General features: G+C 37.9%; 1 pseudogene; it reads left to right on the top strand.

The window, feature by feature from the left end:
- The first annotated feature begins 14,486 nt into the window (after positions 1–14,486).
- On the top strand, positions 14,487–15,095 carry LOC138171780 (NADH dehydrogenase [ubiquinone] 1 alpha subcomplex subunit 11 pseudogene; annotated as a pseudogene).
- The last annotated feature ends 8,309 nt before the right edge of the window (positions 15,096–23,404 follow it).

Raw genomic sequence — 23,404 nt, 5'->3', positions numbered from 1 at the left:
TGATGGGCCTACCCTTGAATTCCAGATCTTGGTGAAAAAGGTTCTATAAATATATTTGTATGTGTGGATCCTTTTGCCATTTTTATGATCTCTTTGGGCCACAGCACTAGAAGTGGTATTGTTGGGTCAAAGGATATGCACACTTTTATAGCTCTTTGGGCATAGTTCCAAATTGCTCTGCAGAAAGATTGGATGAGCTCACAGCTCCACTAACAATGAATTATTGTTCCAACATTCCCACATTCTCTCAAACATTTATAAGTTTCCTGTTTTGCCATGCTAGCCAATGTGATAGGTGTGATGTGATACCACAGTTGTTCTGATTTGCATCTTTATAATCAATAGTGATTTAGAGAATTTTTTCATTACTATAGATAGATTTAATTTCTTCCTCTGAAAACTGCCTGCTCATATCCTTTGACCATTTATTAACTGGGGATTGACTTGTATCCTTGTAAATTCAACTCAGTTCTCTATATATTTTAGAAATGAGGCCTTCATCAGAGACACCAATTTTAAAAACTTCTTTGCAAGTTTTCTACTTCCTAATATTGGATGCATTGGTTTTGTTTGTGCAAAAACTTTTCAATTTAATTTAATCAAAAATTTTCATTTTTGCATTTCACAAAGTTTTGTATCTCTTTTTTGGTCATAAATTCCTCTATTCTCCATAAATAAGACAGATAAACTATTCCTTGCTCCACTAATTTGTTTATAGTATCAGCCTTTATACATAAACAAATATACCTAAAGTCCATTTGGACTTTATTCTGGTATATAGTGTCAGACGTTGGTCTATGCCCAGTTTCTGCCATACTGTTCTCCAGGTTTGTAATGTTTATGGGATTTGAAGACTTCCATGCCCTTTGAACTTGCTGACATAGCAGGAAGGGGTGGGGCAGAAGGAAGCAGGAAAAGAGCTGGAGCCAGTGCTGTGACTGGAAGCAGCAGCAGTGGCAGTGGCATGACCTCCTTTTTTATTGATTCAACTCCTGATGAGGACTACTTGGTATGGGAACTGCGGGGAGCCAGAGATGCTGGTAACAAGCTGCATGAATGCTGAGTAGTTGCCATGAATGAGGAGAGGAGGAACTTTGCCTGAGGTAGCCTGTTCTATTTTGAAGGCTTGAGACTGTGGGAGTTTACTGAATTCACTATGTGTGCCAATTACATAGGTACTGTGATGGTTTTGACTTTCTGGTTTGGGGATTCAGTTTTCTGATATTTGAATATATTCTAGCTTTGTCCCCCATGCAGAGATCCTGTTATATTTTATGATTAATAACCATATCAGCATATCTATAATTACCATAGGCATTGTGAATACTGCATTGTTGATAAAAGGTTACAGCAATTTTTGTCAAAAAGTGAGTTCTTATCCCAGAAGCTGGGGTCTTTGGGTGTATCAAACAGTAGATTGATATAATCACTTGACTACTATGTCTTGTGTACCTAAACTATTCCCCTGATCTACCCCTTGTGATAGTAATGGAATATAAAGATCCCCCTGTATTGGCTTGGTTTTCAAACTGATTGTGTTAAAACCCAGAGCTTGTTAATCCCACTTGTGGGATGGACTTGTTGACTTGAAAAGAGAGACACGAACTGGGAGGAGCTGGTGATGTAGATTTGGAGAGACAAGAGAGAGGCAGAAGAACTTTTTTGGAAGCAGCACCCTCGTGGAGGCAGAGAGAGACTGAGAGGATTGCTGAGGGCCACTCTGAATTGCCCTGGACTTTTGAGACCTGCCCCCTGAGCTGCCAAGGACTGAGGAGACATGGCTGTTTTGCTGGTACTTTGTCTGTCTGTTTTGATGTTGTTTTGCCAGATTTGTCCACTGGTGAAAGACTGTCCTTTTGTTGAAGAAGTCCTGGAACCTGGCTGTTGGCTAAGAGCTCCTGAGACTGTCCTGCAGACAGAGAGTGAATACTGTCCACTGGTGAAGGACAGTGCTGTTGTTGCAGGGGTCTGGGAACCTTTCTGTTGGTTCAGAGCTACTGAGACTGTCCTGCAGACAGAGAGTGAATACTGTCCACTGGTGAAGGACAGTGCTGTTATTGCAGGGGTCTGGGAACCTTTCTGTTGGTTCCATAGCCCTAAAGAAGGATTTTCTTGTTGTATGTTTACAGAAATCCTGGGAGAGGGTTTTGCTAATGTTTTCAGGGGTTATAGGACTGTTCTACAGACAGAGGATGAATTAATGAAGAGACTGGCAATGTATCTTGTGGCCTTGCTAAGCCTTGTCTCCCCAGGAACTAAGATTGCTGAGAACTTGCCTCATGTCAAGATGAAGAAAAGACTTCCATTTGGGTATTAAGTGCTGTGCTTAAACTTTATGTAACTCTGGGGTAGATTCAATTGTGATCCAGGGGTGGGGAACTTTTGACCTTTTTGTGTTCTATGGTTGAACAAATGACTGTACTTTACTTATGTTTGGAAACTAATCTCCATTTGAGAAGAGGGGCTTTGTGATGGACTAAATGAAGGTACAGCCTAGGGGTGGAGTAGTATTTAGAACAGAGACTTTGTAATTGATTGAATGAATGTAAGGTCCTGGGGTGGGGTAGTACTTGGAGATTATTTAATCACACTTAGTAAATGCTGTATTTTGAATGATGTCATATTTTGACCTTCTCTGTTCTTAATTTGTCACTGAATAAAATGGAGAGCACCTATGGTGGTATTCTGAACCTTGGGAAGTTGCCTTTCCTTGGCATTACATTACACCCCTCTATTTTTTAGCCAGTGCCAAGTGGTTTAGATAATTGCTGCTTTATAATGCAATATAATATCTGGCATGGCCAAGCCACCTTCCCTAGCACTTTTCATCAATTCTCTTTATATTCTAAACCATTTACTCTTTCAAAAGAATTTTGATATTTTTTCTAGCTCTATAAAATAATTTTTGGTAGTTTGATTAGTGTGGCACTAAATAAGTAAATAAATTTAGATGGACTTGTCATCTTTATCATATAACTTGGCCTAACCAGAAGCAATTGATGTTTTTTCAGATCATTTACATCTGATTTTATTTATGTGAAAATTGTTTTGTAATTTATACAATTCACGCAATGCAATTCTGTCCCTATAGTCCCTGGGTTTGTTTTGACAGGGAGACTGCCAAATATTTTATAATGTCTACAGTAACTTTAAGTGTAATTTATCTTTCTTTTTCTTACTTTTGAAATTTGCTAGTAATATATAGAAATGCCAGTGATTTATGAAGGTTTATTTTATATCCTGCAACTTTGCTAAAGTTGGTAACTATTGCAAATAGTTTTTTACTTGATTCTCTAGGATTCTCTAAGTATATCATCATATCATCTGCAAAGAGTGATAACTTAGATTCTCCTTTGGCTATTTCATTTCTTTCAATTTGTTTTTATTCTCTTATTGCTAAAGCTGAAATTTCTAATACCGTATTGAACAGTGGTGATAATGGACATCCTTGTTTCGACCCTGATATTATTGGAAATGCATCTAGCTTATCACCATCATATAATACTTGCTGATGGTTTCAGGTTTATCATTTTAAGGAAGGTTAGATTTATTCCTGTGCTCTCCAGTGTTTTCAATAGAAATGGGTGCTGTATTTTCTCAAAAGCTTTTTTCTGTATCTATTGAGTTAATCATGTGGATTATATTAGATTTGTTGCTGATATGATCAATTATTTTGATAGCTTTCCTAATATTGAACCAGACTTGCATTCCTGGTAAAAATCCTACCTGATAAAAGTGTATTATTCTCATGATAACTTTCTATAATCTTTTTGCTAAAATTGTATTTAAAATTTTTGCACCTATATTTATTAGGGGAATTGGTCTGCAATTTTCTTTCTCTGATTTGGCTTTTCCTGGTTTAGGTGTCAATACCATATTTTCATCATAAAAAGAATTTTTTTTATAAAAAGAATTTGGCAGGAATCCTTCTCCATTTTTTCCAAATAGACTGTATAGTGTTTACATAAATTTTTCTCTAATTGTTTGATAGAATTCACTTGTAAATCCCTCTGGTCCTGGAGATTTTTGTTTAATGGCTTGTTTAATTTATTTTTCTGAAATGTGGTCATTTAAACATTTTACTTCCTCTTCTGTTAATCTGGGCACTTTATATCTTTGCAAATATTCAGCCATTTCCCTAAGATTGTCAAATTTATGGCTACACAATTTGGCAAAATAATTCCTAATTATTTTTTAACTTCCTCCTCATTGGAAGTGAATTCACCCTCATCATTTTTGATAGTAGTAATTTTGTTTTCTTCTATTTAAAGATCAGATTTTTCATTGAACTCTGTCCTTTTCATCAGGAAGGTCTCTAAATGTCTTATTTCATTGAATGACAACCTCTTTGTCTGAAAGATTAGGCCCAATTTTCCTGGGTCATTGATAGCTGGTTTTAGGCCAAGCTCCTTTGCCTCACAATATATCATATTCCAATTCCTCCTAAATTTTATTATAAAAGCTGCAAAGTTTTATATTGTGTGTGATCCTAACTGCAATTCAATGATATTTGAATTGCTTTTTTTCTGTCTGCTTGCAGTATTTTCTCCTTGACCTATTCATTCTGGAATTTGGCTACAATATTCCTTAGTGTTTTTAATTTGGGATCTCTTTCAGGAGGTAATTGGTGGATTCTTTCCATGATTCTTTTACCTTCTGTTTCTAGGACCTCAGGGCAGTTTTCCTCAATGTTTTCTTAGAAGATACTGTCCACACTTTTTTTTAATCATATCTTTCTGGAAGATAAATAATGCTTATATTATCTTTTCTGGACCTATTTTCCAAGTCAGTTGATTTTCCAATTAGATATCTTATATTTTCTTCAATTTCTTCATTCTTTACATTTTGTTTGAATGATTCTTGATGCCTCTTAGAGCCATTAGCTTCTACTTGTCCAATACTAATTTTTAACAAATTGTATTCTTTAGTTACCTTTTGTAGCTCCTTTTTCCATTTGGCCAAATTTTCCTTCTAAGGATTTATTTTCTCCACTTAGGTTTTGTACCTCCTTATTCATTTGACCAATTGCACTTTTTAAGGAGTTGTTCTCTGCAGTGACTTTTGTTTCGATTTTGCCAATTGGATTTTTAAAATAATTGGACAATTCTACTAACTCTCTAACTTGGCTTTTATAATCCTTCTTGAGCTCTTCTAAGAATGCTTTTTGGGCTTGAGACAAGTTCATATTCCCTTTTCAGGTTTCAGATATGGGTATGGTGTCAATGCTGTCCTCTTCTAAATTAGAATATTGATCTTCCCTCTCTCCTTAATAGGATTCCATGGTATTTGCTTTTCCAATTTGCTTTTTGCCTGTTGTAATTGTCTGTTTCCTGGCTTTTAAAGTGCATCTCTGCTTCTAGGGCACAGAGGGCTCTCACTTATTCTTCTTGTACTGGGAGTCAGAGGCCTAGTTACTGGCTTTGTGTGCTCTGGCTCTGGTTGTGTCAGTTAGAAGCTCAATAAAGCATCAGCTCACCTGATGCTGAGCTGGAGTTGCAATGTGCTGAGACCAAGGTTGAGGCCAGGTTTCTCTGTGTTTCCCCGGGGGTTACACTAAAGCTCACAATGTGAGGTGTGGGGGAGGGATTGTCTGGCAGCTTCAGATCTCCACCTCCCCAACCCTGGATTAAAGCTCAGGTGGACTCAGCCAATAGTAACACCAATTCACTCTGGTATATGCCAATTTCTTTAACTGTGTGAAGACACATCTGGGGTCCTAGTATTGGCACTTGCTGGCTCTACCTCCTGAAGCTCAGGATCTCCCATGGTTATTCTGAGGTGGGGCTTCCTGGGACAAGTCCCATGCTGAACTGATCCCCTTCAGGCACAGCAAGAGAGGCCCTTCCCATTGACCTCCCTAGCATCCTGAGCTAAAAGACTGCTGTACCCCTTCTGCTTATTCCACTATTCCAGGATTTTTCCTGAGGCAACATAGTCTGGGTTTTTCAAGGTTAACAAGGTGAGGATGATAGGGGCAGCCAGGTGACACAGTGAGTAAGAGTGCCAGCCCTGGCGTTGGGAGACGTGGGATCAGTTCCTGTCTCAGATACTTGAGATACACACAAAATAAATAGCTGTGTAACCTTGAGCAAGTTACTTAACCCCAATTGCTTTAAAAAAAAAAAGGTGAGGATGAGAGCCCTTATGTTTTACTCTGCCATTGTGGCTTCCACAAGTTCAAGTAGGTAACTTTCAAACATTTAGTCTCTGTGCGGATAGCCCCAGGACCAGCTGCAGCCACTGCTTGTCTTGTGCTTGTCTCTCAACCAGCTCTGACAGATCCCATTTCTCCTCTGAGAGGTCTGGGAATCACCATTGCTGTGGATTATTCTATTCACCAGGATCATATTCCTGCTCTACTATTGTTGGGTCTGTGTTGGTACAGCCTGTGTGCTCTGCCCTTCCCTCATGTGATGCAACAAACCTTTCCTGTTGACTTTCCATGTTTCCCTGGGATGGAAATCTACCACACTCTGTCTCCTAGGGGGGGTCTGCCACTCAAATTTGTCCAGATACACTTTTTAGACACATCTGAAAGAATTTATGGGAGAGCTTAGGTGAGTCTGTGCTTTCACTTTGCCATCTTGCCTCTGCCCTCTGAAAAAGCTTCTGACAACATACAACACCCATTCCTTTAAAAAGGACAATAGAAAGCATAGAAATACATGTAATGTCTCTTAAAATAATAATTAATATTTCTTAGGGAACAAAAATATGTTTTTGTTTGTTTTGCCATCAGGATATGGAGAGCCTTACTGTGATTCATGAGGCTACCTATCCTCCTCCTGCCTAAGTCCTGAATTTTTAAGATCAATTTAATCTGAAAAGCACAGAGCTAGCAGAAATACAATGACTGTCAACTTTCCTTCCACATTTTCCATTCTCACCTCTTCCCCTTTCTACAGATTTATGTGAAAGTCCATTCATTGCTAAGGTCATTATTTAACAACTTAGCTAAAACTGGCCCACCCACATCCTACATACCTTCCTACTCACAACAATCTCATCAAGTGAAAAAAAAACACAGAGAACAATAAAATATTTACCAGTTTGGTTTTGATAATTTACATCATAACATCATTACATTTTATAATACTTTCCATTCAGTCCACTTAATCTTGGAAATGTCAGATTAAGGAAATGGTAAAATTATCTTGCTTTGATAAAAAATGTGAAATCTTTTACATTTCCTGTTGTAATGTTGCTCACTTTTCAACAAACTAATCTGCTCTTGCTTTTGCCTGTGAATTTCAGTCTATTGGCCATCTGTGACATTTAATGCAAGCATCTCATTACACTGAATTTTTTCAACTGAAAAGTAGGCATGTACCGAGCTAGATTTACATAGGGACAAACTCATGATTCATTTAATGACGTGATTCTTCTCATTCAATTTTACCATTCTAATAAATGCAATTGAGCCCGAAAGTTTAAAAAAATACTGAAGTAACTAACAAAAAAACAAAGTGAAATAACATGGGAATATATCTATATTGTATCTAACATGTGAAAAAGGTGTTATCCTCACTTCAGGAACTTCATCATCATATTCTTAACTTTCCACTGGATAGTGAATTCCTACTAGGTTCACAACTCTCTCAAGTCAGACCTTAAAAAGACACTAATTGGGGCTATGCACAAAACATTATTTGTTACCTGTTGCTGACCAATAAGGAAAATTATGAGCATAAAACTTGCGTGAACCTAAGCACTTTTTTCTTTTTAAAAAGATATTTGGAATTTACCTACAGTAGGAATAGTTGTTATGAGACATAGGGGAGGGAAATATTATTTGCCAATTCTGAAACAGATTTTTTTTTTGCTGTATCATTCAGGTATATCTCTTCACTAAAAGCATCCAATCCCATGGTGTAGTGAAGTAGAAAACCTAACCTATACTTTCAGCTACAAATGTGTGTAATATAAAAATAAGAAATGTAGTGAACCATCAGAGTAGAGTTCAGCCTTCACTGAACAAGGATAGTTTGAAACTTCACGATGAAGTATTCTGGCCATTGATTTTTACCTACTTGCTTGAGAACAAACCTAAAGATAGGACTTAGTCTTAGAAATGTTTGCTTCTAAACTTTAATGATTCCATCAAATGAAAGGGTGTGATGTATACTATTTTTTTGTTTGGTAAGTGATGATTAGTATATATCTTAGCACAATAAAAAATTGGGTTATCTATGTTCCTTAGATATTTTTATGGATTTGTGGTATTATTAGAATGAGTATTTCCTTACTTCATTACAGAAAACAATTTATACATCCTTCAACAGAATTGAATGTGTAAAATCGTATCTTTGCTTCTTTCAAAGGAGACCTTTCATGTACACAAAATGTCTTTAACTCATTAAAGAATATCAGGGATAGGGGTGGCCAGGTAGCACAGCAAGTAAGAGCACTGGCTCTAGTGTTGGGATGACCTGGAGATCAAATACTGGGCTCAGACACTTAGCACCCACCCAGAAACACCTGGCCATGTAACCTTGAGCAAGTTACTTAACCCCAATTGCTTAGGGGCGGCCAGGTGGCTCAGCCAGTAAGAGCACGGGCTCCAGTGTTGGGATGACCTGGAGATCCAATCCTGGGCTCAGACACTCAGCACCACACCCAGAAATAACAGGCCGTGTAACCTTGAGCAAGTTACTTAACCTGATTGCTTAAAAAAAAAAAAAAAAGAATATCAGGGATATAAATGTATTTCTTTTGATATGAATTTATTTCAATCTAATGATGATTGTCATGCACTAATATTGTTATTATATTATTACTATTGCATTGTGAATATTAATTCAGTAATAGGTAGTTTGTGATTCATGTGACTGAAAATGGAGGGTCAGCATAAATCTCTCTTCTCCACTGCACTCCTTACTGCCACTGATCTCATTCTCATCCTTAGAAAGCAACAAAACAAAAGACAGTTCCTTACATGGTTACTATTTGGTCAGATATGAAGGATGACTGTATATAATACCCAAACTGAAGACTTCATATACTTACAGATCTTTTTGTATTTGTAGATTTCTGTTTACAGAATAATTAGGTTTCTTATAATAATGTATTGAAGCTAAAATGAAGGTTCTCTTTTGTACTGAATCTACATTAGATTTAAAAAGCTTAGTAAATTTCAGTTATATAAATTCCTTTTGACTTTTGTTGTGAATCCTTCTTGAAAAAGGAAAAATATTGACAAGCACATATATATTTCCAGACTGAATACATATGCAGTGTTTGAATTAAAAAAAAAAATTCTTGTTATTCTCAGTACTTATTTGAACTTCAACCTCCTGAATGAAAACCAAACCTTACTGTTCCTGCTTCATATATCTTCATTTATATTCTCAAGCAGCACTCAGCTCAGAGCCAGGAGTTGTTTTCTATTATTTGGCTTTGTTGGTGATGATGTATGAAATAAGGTGTTGAAGGAGAAAGTCAGAGAAAAGCAAAAATGAAGTTTCTCCTCTGACAATTCTCAGTAAAGTGAATATGCATGACCCTGAAGATGGGGAGTAAATGCATATATACGCCTATTTCTATTTTTTAAGCAAAATCATATTCTCAACATTTCCTGTAAAATTATTTTTGACTCATTCTATATTTTATTTAGACAGATAAGGTCAACATGCTCAATATACAAGACCAACTTCAAGATTTAGTATGATGTAAAGACCCTCCTTTTATAAATTCACCTTAGCACAATTGTTTTTCATTGGAAGTTTATGAAACTCCTGCATTGTTAAGCTTTTCAATCATATCTGGTTGTATTTTAGAGCTAAGTCATATAACTACACTTGATTTGTCCAAATGAACACTTTTTTCGCATATATCCTAATAGAAATGGGAAAATTAATATTCCTATAGAAATCAGGTTCCCCTTTTATTGTTGAAAACATTGGAATAAGCAAGGACTGAAAATTTTGAAATTCAATATAATAGATAGTTCTTGTCCCATATCAATATTCTGAATTAGGTTGATCATGAAGAGTTTCAGTACATATAATCACTTTTTATTTGTAAAAAAAAAAAAAACTCATTGGGGAACTTTTAGTCTAAAAGTATTTTGTATTTCATATATTCTTTTTTCTGGTTTTACAAAATACATCCCTGAAACAAACCACTTAGAGCAGATACCTCACAGGCTTATACATCCTACATACAAATCTTGTATCTAAATAATAATAACTCATAAAATCATGTAGGGAAGGTAGTATAAATGCATATATATGTATATATATATATAAATATACATACACACATACATATGTATATGTAAGTTTGTATGTGCTTATATCCCATTTTACCAGTGTGATGAAGTGAATCTATCCCAATTATATAACTCTTAATTGAGTGCTGTTTCACAGAGTGTAATGTCGTGCACTAGCAGCTTTCCAGAAGAATGCTACTGTGAACAGCTTTCAAGGTTCTGAATATACAGTATAGTAAACACTCTATTTATTCCATAACAAATCAAAGCAAAACATCGTAGAAAATCAAGATACAGCATTTGCAATATTATAACTTATCACAGAAAATCACAATATATTATGCACAACAGCTTATCATTAAAATGGCCACATAGTTTTCACCAAAGTGGTCACAATATTTAGAACAAAGAACAATCATCTCAAAGTACAATAGTCAAAGTCTTCCACTCATGGGGCACACTTACTTTAACTCAATCAGTCACTTATTCAGCAATTAATTACTAAATTTCATTAATCACCAAGTACAATCATTAGAGAATACACAAACCCCTAGGTCACTAGTAAACTACAACTTCATCATTGCTCAGTACCCACAGAGAGGCCTTTTCATCTTGACCTGGGGTCAGTTCTCAGATTCCCTGCATCCCTTTCCATGGTCCCCAGATTCTACCTAGATTCACCAGACTGTCACTTGGGTTCAATGGCAGACAGCTCCGTGTTCCTTGTCCAACTCTCTGGGTAGGTCCTGTTCCACACTGAAATTCACAGTCCATCTCAGATCCTCCACAATTTCTGCTCCTGGGAATTCAAGGTTCAAACAAGCAACAAACAAAGTCCCTGCATGTTAGGTCATGCTTCCTAAGTCTTCTGCAGCACATTCAAAAAATCAGAATCACCTTATCCAGTCTGGGGGGAGGGGGTTCTTGGGCTCCTGGCTTCCTGGCTTCCTTGGCTCCTGGGCTCCCAGATTCCTGGGGTCTTGTTCAGAAGAAGCTGCACCACCACAAGTTCTCAGCAAATTCTGGCTCAGTTCTCAATCCTCTCTTTTGTAGCTCTTCTGCCACCAGATTCTTGTCTGAAGAAATTCTGACTGTGCCCCTCTAGGGCTTTCCCTATGTACACATGGCATTAACTAAGTCATGTTTAAGCCAACCCCTTCTTGTTATGTCAGGACCAGGGTTTCATACTTTCTTTTTCTTTTACAGAGGTTTGATTAGTTACTAAGTGTTAAGTACCTGCCTACTTGCCAATACAAAGGGGTCAGATCACATTACCATTACACAGAGCCAAAGTCTCTAGGTAAGAGTAATTATGAAGCAGACTAGAAGAGATTATCCAGGTCAACAAAACATTCATCAAATTCTTAATTAAATTGTTTATTTCATCGCTTTTCTTAACTTCAGGAGACACACATATAATATATTAGTATTTTCTTCATACAGAATATACTATTATTTTAGTCTCCTCCTGAAGATAGAGGAATCTGGGAACATTCTCATTTTTGCAAGTCTCCAAATTTCATTATTTTTAATAATTCTTTTCTTTTTTTTCTCATTGTGAATATAACAAAGGTTAAAAACTTGATTTTCAAAAAAAGAAAAAAGTCATATAAGTAAATTTCAATTTATCTTCTCTAAAATTGATATATGCACATATAAGAACCATGGATGTTTAAATATACACAGGTATGTATGCATATGCATATACGGAGGTATATTAAGTAGCCATGTACACGAATGGAGATAGCTTCTGAGACAATGTATAGGACACATTTTGCTAGGTGTTGGTCAATAAAAAAGAACATTCAAAGAACTAAGTGTATGTTTTGGCAAGAAAATAGTTGTATTTATTTGAAACCTACAGTGCATTAGAGGAAATAATGTGGGATCACAGAAAGATCAGATCATAGAAAGCCTTTAATTTCAACCCTAAGAATTTTGACTTCATTCTGTATCAGTATAGAGGTATTTAAGTTTTTGAATGAAGTAACATATTTATGTTATTTGAGAAAAAAATTCTACCTATATGAATAGGAAGCTAAAGGAACTGAGAGGGGAAAGGAGAAATTATTAAACTATTCTACTATTCTTGGTAATTGGTGGTAAGGGCCTGAATTTGAGAAACAGCAATAGAAGGGAGAGGGATGTATGAGAAATTTTTTTAAGCAAGAAGTTTATTTAAACAACAAGATGTTTGAATTGAAGGGAAAACTATATAGGATCAATTTCTATATAGTAATTTATGCCTACTGACAGAGATTGCCTTACATGTAACAGCTAAGAACAAAAAAGTTATAAAATCCTCCTTGTTTTTACAATGATAAAAGAAAAACTTTGAAATTATCCAATCAAACAAGGTATGCAAGTATTTTTTTTTTTTGTGTTGTTGTTAAACAGTGAGAGCAAAATAACTTACTGGAATAAAAAGATAAAAGTTGAATGAGCATGCCATTAATGAAGAATAGGGATATTTTCACAGAACCAGTTTGTTTTTTACCTTCCCCATCTCCATTTGATGTTGGTCAAAACATACCATCAGCCATTAATTTTAAAAAAATACACATTGTGCCTGTGAATATACACTAGTTACTTTAGTATGATAAAGGAATGGGGAAGGGAATCAAAGAAGAGAAAAAACTATAGTGCAGTAGTCAGGATGTGGATGAACCAAATCTTGGTTTTCTAATTGTGAATGTATTGTTTTCTTTGGGAGCACAGTTCTGGAGTAGAGTTGTAGATTCTCTTTTTAGTAAGCACCTCCTGTCTGCTTCTGGAATATATTAATTGTATCTTCATCCTCCATTTCCAGCTATGCCGGTGTGTCTGTTTCATTGATTGATTGCCCATTAAATCGGAATCTGATCTGCCTCATTGACAAACCATGTTGTTTACAATAGGTTTTCATTAGTTTACTAAGTGGTTTGTGCCTCTTAATCTTAAATTGCACTATCAATCCATCTTGCCCTGCCACCCTCAAATTAATGTGGTCATTGTTTTCAGTCTTGACTCCTTCCTTCAGCTTTTCATCAGCCATGGCAAGTCTGGGGTCTCCTCAGCCGCCGCTTCACAAAAGAGGCACCGGGACGGTCTGCTCCAAGGGAACAGAGGGAGAAGCAGAAGGAGCAGGAGGAGGAGGAGGAGGAGGAGGAATATAGTGGTGGTGATGGTGAGGAAGAGGATAAGAAGGAGGAGGAGTTGGAGAAGGAAAAGGAGGATGTGGAAAGGAAGAAAAGGAAGAGAGAGCAGTAGGAGGTATGAGAAACTTTTAAGGAAACATCAGCTGTATAAATAACTGTGTGTGTTACTGCCTTGCCAAAGACCTTCATTTCCTTCTCTAGCTCATTTTACAGATGGGAAAACTGAGGCAAACAAGATTAGGTGACTTGCCCAGAGTCAAACAGCTAGTAAATGTCTTGAGGCAAATTTGAACAAATGTTTTGCTGACTCCAGGCCTGAAGCTCTATTCACTGAACCACCTAGCTTCATGGAATGTACTACCTCCTCGTCTCCAGTGCATAGGCTGGTTTCCTTAAAAATGTCATTCAGATAGCAGAGTCTGAGCAAGCCTGGATGAACTAACTCACCCACTTCAGGGGTGAATCCACAACCTCTCACCTCAAGACAGGGGTCTGTTGGAGTTGAGACAAATGCAAGGCCTGGTGCAGCAGCAGCAGCTACTCCTGGGGCTATCAGTCCACAGCCTGAAAGTATGAAAATCACCTACCTGAACTTCCAGGAGCCAAGATGGATGAGTAAAACATAGCAACTCTCATCTCCCTCTCTGACCCTTAACAAACACAGAGAATATTGTCCCAGGTCAAAATCCTGAAATACTGGAGCCATCTGCAGGCTTGGGAAACCTGGAGAATGGATGTGGTTGTGACTGTGCTGAGGTAAAAGTGCAGGACTGGAGGCATGCCAAAAAGCCTCATCTCAGAGGACCAGTGGGAGATCCTGATCCACAGGGCAGTAGAGCCAGCAATTCCTAACACCAGAAGCCCAGGTATGCCTTCACACAGCCAGGGGAATCATCAGAGACTAGCATGGTCCTGGCTACCAGCACCTAGGCCTGCCGGAGCTCTAGCCCAGGAAAATAGAGGCATAATCCTGAAGCAGTCAGATCAGCCCTCCCCCATGCCTCATACTGAGAGCTTCAGTGTAATCTGGGGAAATTCCTGGCCTTGCCCCTAGTCTAGGCACTCAGAGTGCACAGGATATGAAGCCAATAACCAGGCACCTAATCTCCAGCATAAGAAATATGGTTCAGGATCTCTTAGGACTTGGAGTAGCTGCCCTTGGGGCGGGATGAGGGGTGACCATGGCATCTAAGCTGGTGAAGGAGTACTGGGACGTCCCTGATGGTACAGAGTGCCACTGCAAGGCTTATGTCACCACCAAGATGGGTGCAGCTATTGGCTTGGTGGCATCAGCCTACAACCTTGTGTTTGTCCCCCCTGAATCAACTGCTGAAGGAATTTTAAGGGCTGGGAAAATGACCTTCTCCATGGCTGCCATAGGTGCCATATTTGGGATCACTTCCTGTGTCGGTGCTCAAATTCAGGAAAAACCAGATGACCCCCTGAACTATTTCTTTGGAGGCTGTGCTGCCAGCCTGACCCTCGGAGCCCAAATGCACAGCTATACAACCGGGGTAGCAGCGTGTATGTACATGGGCACTGCCGTAGCCCTTTTGAAGTTGGGCAAACTAGAAGGTTGGAAGCTGGCCAGTGGGCCCCAAATCTGAGCCAACAATACCTTTGTCAGGCTTTTTGTAAAAAAAGATTGCTATATCGTAACCCTGCTCAGCGTTTACCCAGACAGTTTCCTCATTCTCCCCTGATGTTAAATAAAGCTTGGAACAACTTGAAAAAAAAAAAAAAGGAAATATGGTTCAGAATGTTCTGTAACTCAGAAGCAGAGATCTGCTTTAAAAGCCAGGAAATAGACAATGAAAATGTGCAAAAAATAAATTGGAAAAACAGATTGGAGGGAGCCAAGATGGCAGCACAAAAGCAGGAAAACTCCATAAGCTTCCCCCATAACCACCTCAATGACCTATAAAATATGACTCTAAACAAATTTTAGAGACATGCAACCCACAAATTCACAGAGAGAAACAAATTTCCCACTGAAGGCACCCCAGTAGGCCTAGAAGAAGGGTCCATCAAAGCACACTGGCAGCCAAGTCCAGGCCCATGTGAGCCTGTGGTTTTAGGCCCAGGTCGGCCCAACCAGCCATGACAGGAGCAGACTTCAGGAGAGTGAATCATCAGCAGCTGTGGAGTTTTCCAGACTTATCAATCCATCAATACCAAGGAGAAAGTAAAATTCAATGTGGAGCTCTGTTGGAATTGGGGGGGGGGGTCCAGCCTCTACCCCAGGGTGAGAAGGAACAGAGGAGCATTGGCTGTAGAGCCACCACCACATGGTTGCTTCAGAGCTCCTGGCCTGCAGATCATAGGGGTACCAAGAAACCATTCAAAAGGTAATCAGTCTTGCTTTGACCTGCTTAGACCTGGACTGCTTTCTTGGGTGGAGGTTCTAGGTGTGTGGCCATGTAATGTAATGCCAAAAGAAAGGCAACTTCCCAAGGTTCAGAATACCAGCATAGGTGCTCTCTATTTTATTCAGTGACAAACCAAGAACAGAGAAGATCAAAACATGACATCATTCCAAATACAGCATTTACTAAATGTGATTAATCTCCAAGGACTACCCCACCCCAGGATCTTCCAATCATTCAATCAATTACAAAGTCCCTGTTCTAAATACTACTCCACCCCTAGGCTATACCTTCATTTGGTCCACCACAAACCCCCTCTTCTCAAATGGAGATTAGTTTCCAAACATAAGTAAAGTACATTCATTTGTTCAACCATAGAACACAAAAAGGTCAAAAGTTCCCCACCCCTGGATCACCATTGAATCTACCCCAGAGTTACATCAAGTTTAAACACAGCACTTAATACCCAAATGGAGGTCTTTTCTTCATCTTGACACGAGGCAAGTTCTCAGCAATCTTAGTTCCTGGGGAGACAAGGCTTAGCAAGGCCATAAGATACATTGCCAGTCCCCTCATGAATCCATCCTCTGTCTGTACAACAGTCCTAGAACCCCTGAACACATCAGCAAAGCACTCTCCCAGGATTTCTGTAAACATACAACAAGAAAATCCTTCTTCAGGGCTTCTGAACCAACAGAAAGGCTCCCAGACCCCTGCAACAACAGCACTGTCCCTTACCAGTGGACAGTATTCACTCTCTGTCTGCAGGACAGTCTCAGGGCTTCTTAACCAAATGCCAGGTTCCAGGACTTCTTCAACAGGACAGTCTTTCACCAGTGGACAAATCTGGCAAAATAACATCAAAACAGACAGACAAAGTACCAGCAAAACAGCCATGTCTCCTCAGTCCTTGGCAGCTCAGGGGGCAGGTCTCAAAAGTCCAGGGCAATTCAAAGCAGCCACCAGCAATTCTCTTAGTCTCTCTCTCTCTCTCCACGAGGTGCTGCTTCCAAAAAAAAAAGGTCTTCTGCCTCTCTCTAGTGTCTCTCCAAATCTACATCACCAGCTCCTCCCAGTTCAGGACTTTCTTTTCACATCAAAAAGTCCATCCCACAGGTGGGATTAACAAGCTCTGGGTTTTAACACAATCAATTTGAAAACCAAGCCAATACAGGGGAATCTTTAAATGCCATTACTATCACAGGCCAGTGGACCAGAGCTTGGGGGAGCTGCAGAGAGGGCACCCAACTAATAGCTCTGGCAGCTGCCAAAACACCAAGGATTTAGGACAAAGCTCTCCTCTCTGGAAGTAAATTTCTACTGTGGTGAGGAGCTCAGAAGTCAAGTAATTGACTGGCAACATAAGCAAGAAGAGGAAGCAAAGCAAGCACAGCAATCAAACCTTAGATTCCTTTTTTGGGGACAAAATGGATCAAAGCATGGAACAGCAGGAGGACAACGAAGTCAGAACTCCTGCACCAAAAGCTTCCAAGAAAAATGTGAATTTGTTACAGGCCATGGAAGAGTTCAAGAAAGATTTTGAAAATCATGTAAGAGAAGTGGAGGAAATATTGGGAAGAAAAATGAGAATGATGCAAGAAAATCAAGAAAAGTGAATCAACAGCCTGACTGAAGAAAATAACACATTAAAAAAATAGACTAACTAAAATGGCAAAAGAAGGCAAAAAAGCCAATGAAAAGAATGCCTTAAAAGGCCAAATTTGCCAGATGGAAAAGGAATTTCATAAGCTCACTGAAGAGAATAATTCCTTCAGATTTAGATTGGAGCAAATGGAAGCTAATAACTTTGTGAGAAATCAAGGTACAATTAAACAGATTCAAACAAATGAAAAAAAAATAGAAGGCAATATGAAATATCTCATTGTAAAAGCTACTGAGCTAGAAAATAGATCCAGGAGAGATTATTTAAAAATTATTGGACTCCCTGAAAACCACAATCAATAAAAAGAACCTAGAAATCATCCTTCAAGAAATTCTCAGGGAAAATTTCCCTGATATTCTAGAACCAGAGGGCAAAATAGAAATGTAAAGATTTGATCAATCACCTCTTGAAAAAGATCCCAAAAAGAAATCTCCAGGAAATATAATAGCCAGGTTCAGGAATTCCCAGGTCAAGGAGACAATATTACAAGCAGCCAAAAAGAAACAATTTGAATATTATGGAAACAAAATTAGGATAACAGAATACCTAGCAGCTACTACATTAAGGGATCAAAGGGCTTGGAGTATGATATTCCAAAGGTCAAAGGAGCTAGGATTAAAACAAAAAATCACCTACCCAGAAAAATTGAGTATAATTTTTAAGGGGAAAATATGGTCATTCAATGAAATAGAGGATTTTCAAGCATTCTTGATGAAAAAAAACAGAATTGAATAAAAATTTGACATTCAAATACAAAAGGCAAGAGAAGCATGAGAAGGTAAACAGGGAAAAGAAATCATAAGGAGCTTAGTAAAGTTGAACTATTTACATTCCTACATGGAAAAATGATATTTTTTTGAAACTTTTCTAAGTATGAGGATAGTGGAAGGGAATATAAATATGTGTGTGTATACTCACACACATACATATATATGTCTATATAGGAGGGTATATGTGCAAATGAATAGTTATGTGAGTGTGTGTATATATGAGTACATTTTTACATAGACAGAGGGCACAGGATCAATTAAATAGGAAGGGATGGTATCTAAAAAATAAAATTAAGACAAGATTTAATAATATAATGATAGGGGATATGTAGAGACAGAATAGGGCAAATTCTCTCACATAGAAGAGGCAAGGGAAAATTGTTACAGTGGAGGGGAAGAACAGGAAGGCAAAAGGGAATGGATCAACCTTACAGTCATTGAATTAGGCTTAAGGAGGTTAGAACATACACAATAAATTGGGTATCTTAACCTATAGGAAATTCTGGGGGAAAGGAATAATATGGGGATGATAGATGGGAGGGAAGATTAGAGGGAAGGGTACTTAGAAGCACTCACTTTTGAAAAGGTACGGGGTCAAAGTAGAAAATAGAACAAGTGGGGGGAGGGATAGGATGGAGGGAAATCTTTCACAATATAACCACTATGGAAATGTTTGTGTAACTAGACATGTACTTTCTATATTGAATGTCTTATCTTCCCAGTAAGAGTGAGTGATGAGGGAAGAAGGGAAAGAATATGGAATTCAGAGTTTTAAAATCACCTTTTTTTTTAAAGAAAAAACAGAAACTTTAGAATCATATTATGATGAGCAAGGAGAACCTAATTCAGAAGAGAACAGCATTAAAGCTATAGTTGCATCTGAAACCTCAAAATGGAATATGAACTGTAATCAAGAAGAAAAAACATTTTTGGTAGAGCTCGAGAAGGATTTTAAAAGCCAAATTAGAGAGGTAGAAGATAAATTGACTAATTATTTTAAAAATACAATTTGTAAAATGGGAAAAAATTTCACTGAAGAAAACAGTTCCTTAAATAGTAAAATTTGTGAAATGGGAAAGGAGATTCCAAATCTAACTGGAGAAAATAACTCCTTATAAATACAAACTGAGGAGTGGCTAGAGCACCAGTCCTGGAGTCAGGAGGACCTCAGTTCAAATCCAGCTTTAGACACTTAATAGCCCTGTGACCTTGGGCAAGTCACTTAACCCAAATTGCGCTGCCTCCCCCCCTCCAAAAGTCATGAAAAAAGGAAAACTGAACAAAAGGAAAAGGAAATTCAAAAAATAACTGAGGAAAACAATTCACTAAAAAAAATTAGAATTACACAAACTGAAGCTAATGACTCTATGAGGCCTCATAGAGGCCTCAAAAGTCACTCAAAAAAATCTAAAGAATGAAAAAAATTGAAGAAGATGTAAACTATCTCATTGGAAAAACAACTGAGCTGGGAAACAAATCCAGGAGTAATAATCTAAGAATTATTTGTCTACTAGAAAGCCATGATGAAAAAAAGAGCCTGGAGAACAACTTACAAGAAATCATCAATGAAAACTACTCTGAGGGGTGGCTAGGTGGCTGCAGCGAGTAAAGCACCAGCCCTGGAGTCAGGAGGACCTGAGTTCAGTTCTGGTCTCAGACATTTAACACCCACACACACTCACACTCACACACACACACACATACACACACACACACACACAAAACTATCCGTGTAAACTTGGGCAAATTACTTAACCCCAACTGCCCTCCAAAAGGCAAAAAAAAACAAACAAACAAACAAAAAAAACTACTCTGAGGTTCCAAAACCAGAGTATAAAATAGTTATGAATAGAATCCACCAAACATGTCATGAAAGAGACCTCAAATGTAAAACTCCAAGGAATACTGTAGCCAAAAATCCAGAATTATCAGGTTAAAGGGGAATATACTGCAAGCATCCAGAATGAAACAATTTAAACATAATGGAACTACAGTTAGGATCACACAGGACCTAGCAGTTTCTACATTAAAAGATAGGAGGGATTGGAATACTGTATTTTCTAAGGCAAAAGAGCATGGACTACAACCAAGGGTCAACTACCCAGCAAAAGTGAACATAACCTTTCGTGCAAGGAGATGGTCATTCAATGAAATAAGGGAATTCCCTACCTTCCTGCTGAAAAGGCTAGAGTTCAATGGAAAATTTGGTCTCCAAATATTATTCAAGAAAGATATAAAAAGGGAAAAAGGGAAAACACAAACAAACAATTTGTTATTCAAAAAGAGCAAACTGTTTACATACCTATATGGGAGCATGATACCTGTCAATATTGAGAATTGTATAATTATCATGATATTTAAATGGGATATACATAGAAAGAGGGTGTTGGTATAAATTAACTAATGTGATGATAAAAATAGTTATGAATAACTTAATAATAACCCCTTAAGTTCTGCAAAGGGATTGTAATGGGAGAAGAATAAAGGAAGAGTCAGAAAAGGGTAAATTATGCCACATGAAGAGGCATAAAAAGATATTATAGTAGAGAGAAAGAAGGGAGGGAGATTATTATTTTATAAGCCTTACTATCATGGATTTTGGTTCAAGGAGGAAATAACATACTCAGCTAAGTACAGGAGTATAATGTGAAGAGACCCAAAAATTTATAGTAGAGGGAAAGAAGGGAGTGAGAAGATCATTATTTGAGACTTCTTTTCATCATATTTGGGCCAAAGAGGGAATAAATTACTTTGTCAAGTATAAAAATATAACATGCCCTTTAGGAAGTATGAGGGGAAAGGGGAAATAAAGGAAGGGTTAGAAAAGAGGCAAGAAGTAGTAAGGGGAAAGGGTAGGAAAAGGGAGGCAGACTGATAGGAAGGGAATATTGAGGTAACTAGTGGTCAAAAGGCAAATTCTTAGGAGTGGAAGGGAAATGAGAGAAATAAAAGCATAAAGAGGGGAGGGAATAGGAAGAAGAGAAAGACAGAGATAGTGATCAAAACTGTAACTATGAACAGGATGAACTCTCCCCTAAAAAGGAGGCCAATAGCAGCCTTTTTAATAGATTAAAAACCACAATCCTACTATATGCTGTTTACAAGAAACACATTTGAAACAGTGGGACACACACAGGGTAAAGTTAAAAGACTAGAGTAGAATATGTTATGCTTCAGCTAAAGTAAAAAAAAAAAAGCAGGAGTACCAAGACTAATCTTAGACATGTAAGAGCAAAAATTGATCTAATTAAAAGAGATAAAGATGGGAACTATATCACGCTAAGAGGTACCATTGACAATGAAGCAATATCATTACAAAACATGTATGCAGATAGTGGTATAGCACCAAAATTCCTAGAGGAGAAGTTTAGGGAGTTATAGGAAGAAAAAGATAGCATAATTATGTTATCAAATATAATAATAAAATATTATCAAATTCACACTTTCTGAACTTGACATATCTAATCTCAAATTAAAGAAGAAGCATATTAAAGAGGTGAATAGAATTTTACAGAAGGCAAATATGATAGAACTCTGGAGAAAATTGAATGTGGAAGAAAAGGAATACATATTCTGCTAAGTGGTACATGGCACATACACAAAAACTGGCCATATATTAAAATATAAAAACCTCACAATCCATTAAGAAAATCAAATATAATAAAAGCATTCTTTTCAGATCATGATACAATAAAAATATATGTAATAAAGGGCCTTGGAAAGATAGACAAAAATTAAATTGGAAACTAAATAATATAATGCTGAAGAATAAGTGGGTATGTAAAGCAATGCGTGAGCAGCTTTCCAAAGGACTGCTGCTGTGAACAGCTTTCAAGATCCTGATTATATAGTATAGTGAACACTCTATTTATTCAACAACAAATCAGAGCAAAACATTCACAGAAAATTAAGGTACAGTATTCACAATGTCACAAAGTATCACAGAAAAACAAAATACAACATTCAGGATAACTTATTACTAAAATGGTCACATAGTTTTCACCAAAGTGGTCACAATAGTTTTCAAAAAAAAATACAATCATTTAGTAACTCAATCATTCAATCATCCTTAAGGAGTCTTGTGTCCTTATTCATTCAGTCACCATTAAGGAGGCTGGCCTCCTTAAGGGACAAAAATACAAAAGTCAAAGTACTCCACCTCTAGATAGTGCATTCATTTAGTCAATCACAGAGTCCTTAATTCAATCACAAAGTAGAATCACAAATAAATTGCAATTCCATCAGTTATTACTCAATAGAAAATAACACAGTTCAGCAGATAGGGCTTCCAGCTGTCTCACCATTACATCCATACCTAGTTAGTTAGCAGAGAGGGAAGCACCAACATCTGGGTTTTTCAAAGCCACTGGGGTTCAATGGCTGCCCAGAAACTCATCTGGCCAAATCACACAATTCTTCCCAAAGTGATTCCCAAAACAAAACCTCACATCAGGATCAGTGACTACTCAGTATTCGTGGAGAGGTCTTTTCATCTTGACTTGAGGTGGGCTTTCAGCTTCCATGCTTTCCCTTCCATGGTCCTATCACCTACTTGAATTCACCAAACTGTCACCTGGGATCAAAGCCAGACAGCCCCCAGCACCTTGTCCAGCTCTCCATGCAATTCCTGTTCCACACTGAAGCTCACAGTGTCCTGTCCAAATTAAATCCTTCACAGACTTTATTGCTAGGGAGGCAAGGCTTACCAAAACCATAAACAGACAAAGTAACTACACCACAGTCATGCCTCCTCTGGAAGTTCTGGCTGGCCCTTGGAAGTCCTCGGCAGCTTGGCTGGCCTTCAGAAGTCCTCAGCAGCTCAGTTGGCCCTCAGAAGAAGCTCTGCCACCACAAGTTCCCAGGAAATTCTGACTTTCCCAGGTGGGGTTTTTCCTTATATACAGTATTGGTCCTCCTTGTTCAGCCCATTCCTGTTATGTCAGCAACAGGGGTTCATAACTTGTTTTTCTTTAACAGAGGCTTAATTTGAAACTAGGCGCTAAGTATCTCTCAGCTTAGCAGTACAAAAGGATCTTCAAATTCCATTACTATTACAGGGACAAACAAGAAATTACAGAAACAATCAGTAACTTCATTCAACAGAATGACAATGTGGGGCAGATAGATGGTGCAGTGAATAGAGCACTGGCCCTGGAGTCAGGAGGACCTGAATTCAAATCTGGTTTCATACACTTGACACAATTACTAGCCGTGTGACTTTGGGCAAGTCACTTAACCCCAATTGCCCTCCAAAAAGC

This window comes from Petaurus breviceps, unplaced genomic scaffold (genome assembly GCF_028583685.1).
Source record: "Petaurus breviceps papuanus isolate PSGF00001 unplaced genomic scaffold, PetGlider_PUasm1.0 47, whole genome shotgun sequence".
In the NCBI taxonomy this organism is placed as follows: domain Eukaryota; kingdom Metazoa; phylum Chordata; class Mammalia; order Diprotodontia; family Petauridae; genus Petaurus; species Petaurus breviceps.
Note: the sequence above shows the minus strand (reverse complement) of the source record. Positions and strands in the feature narration are given on the sequence as shown.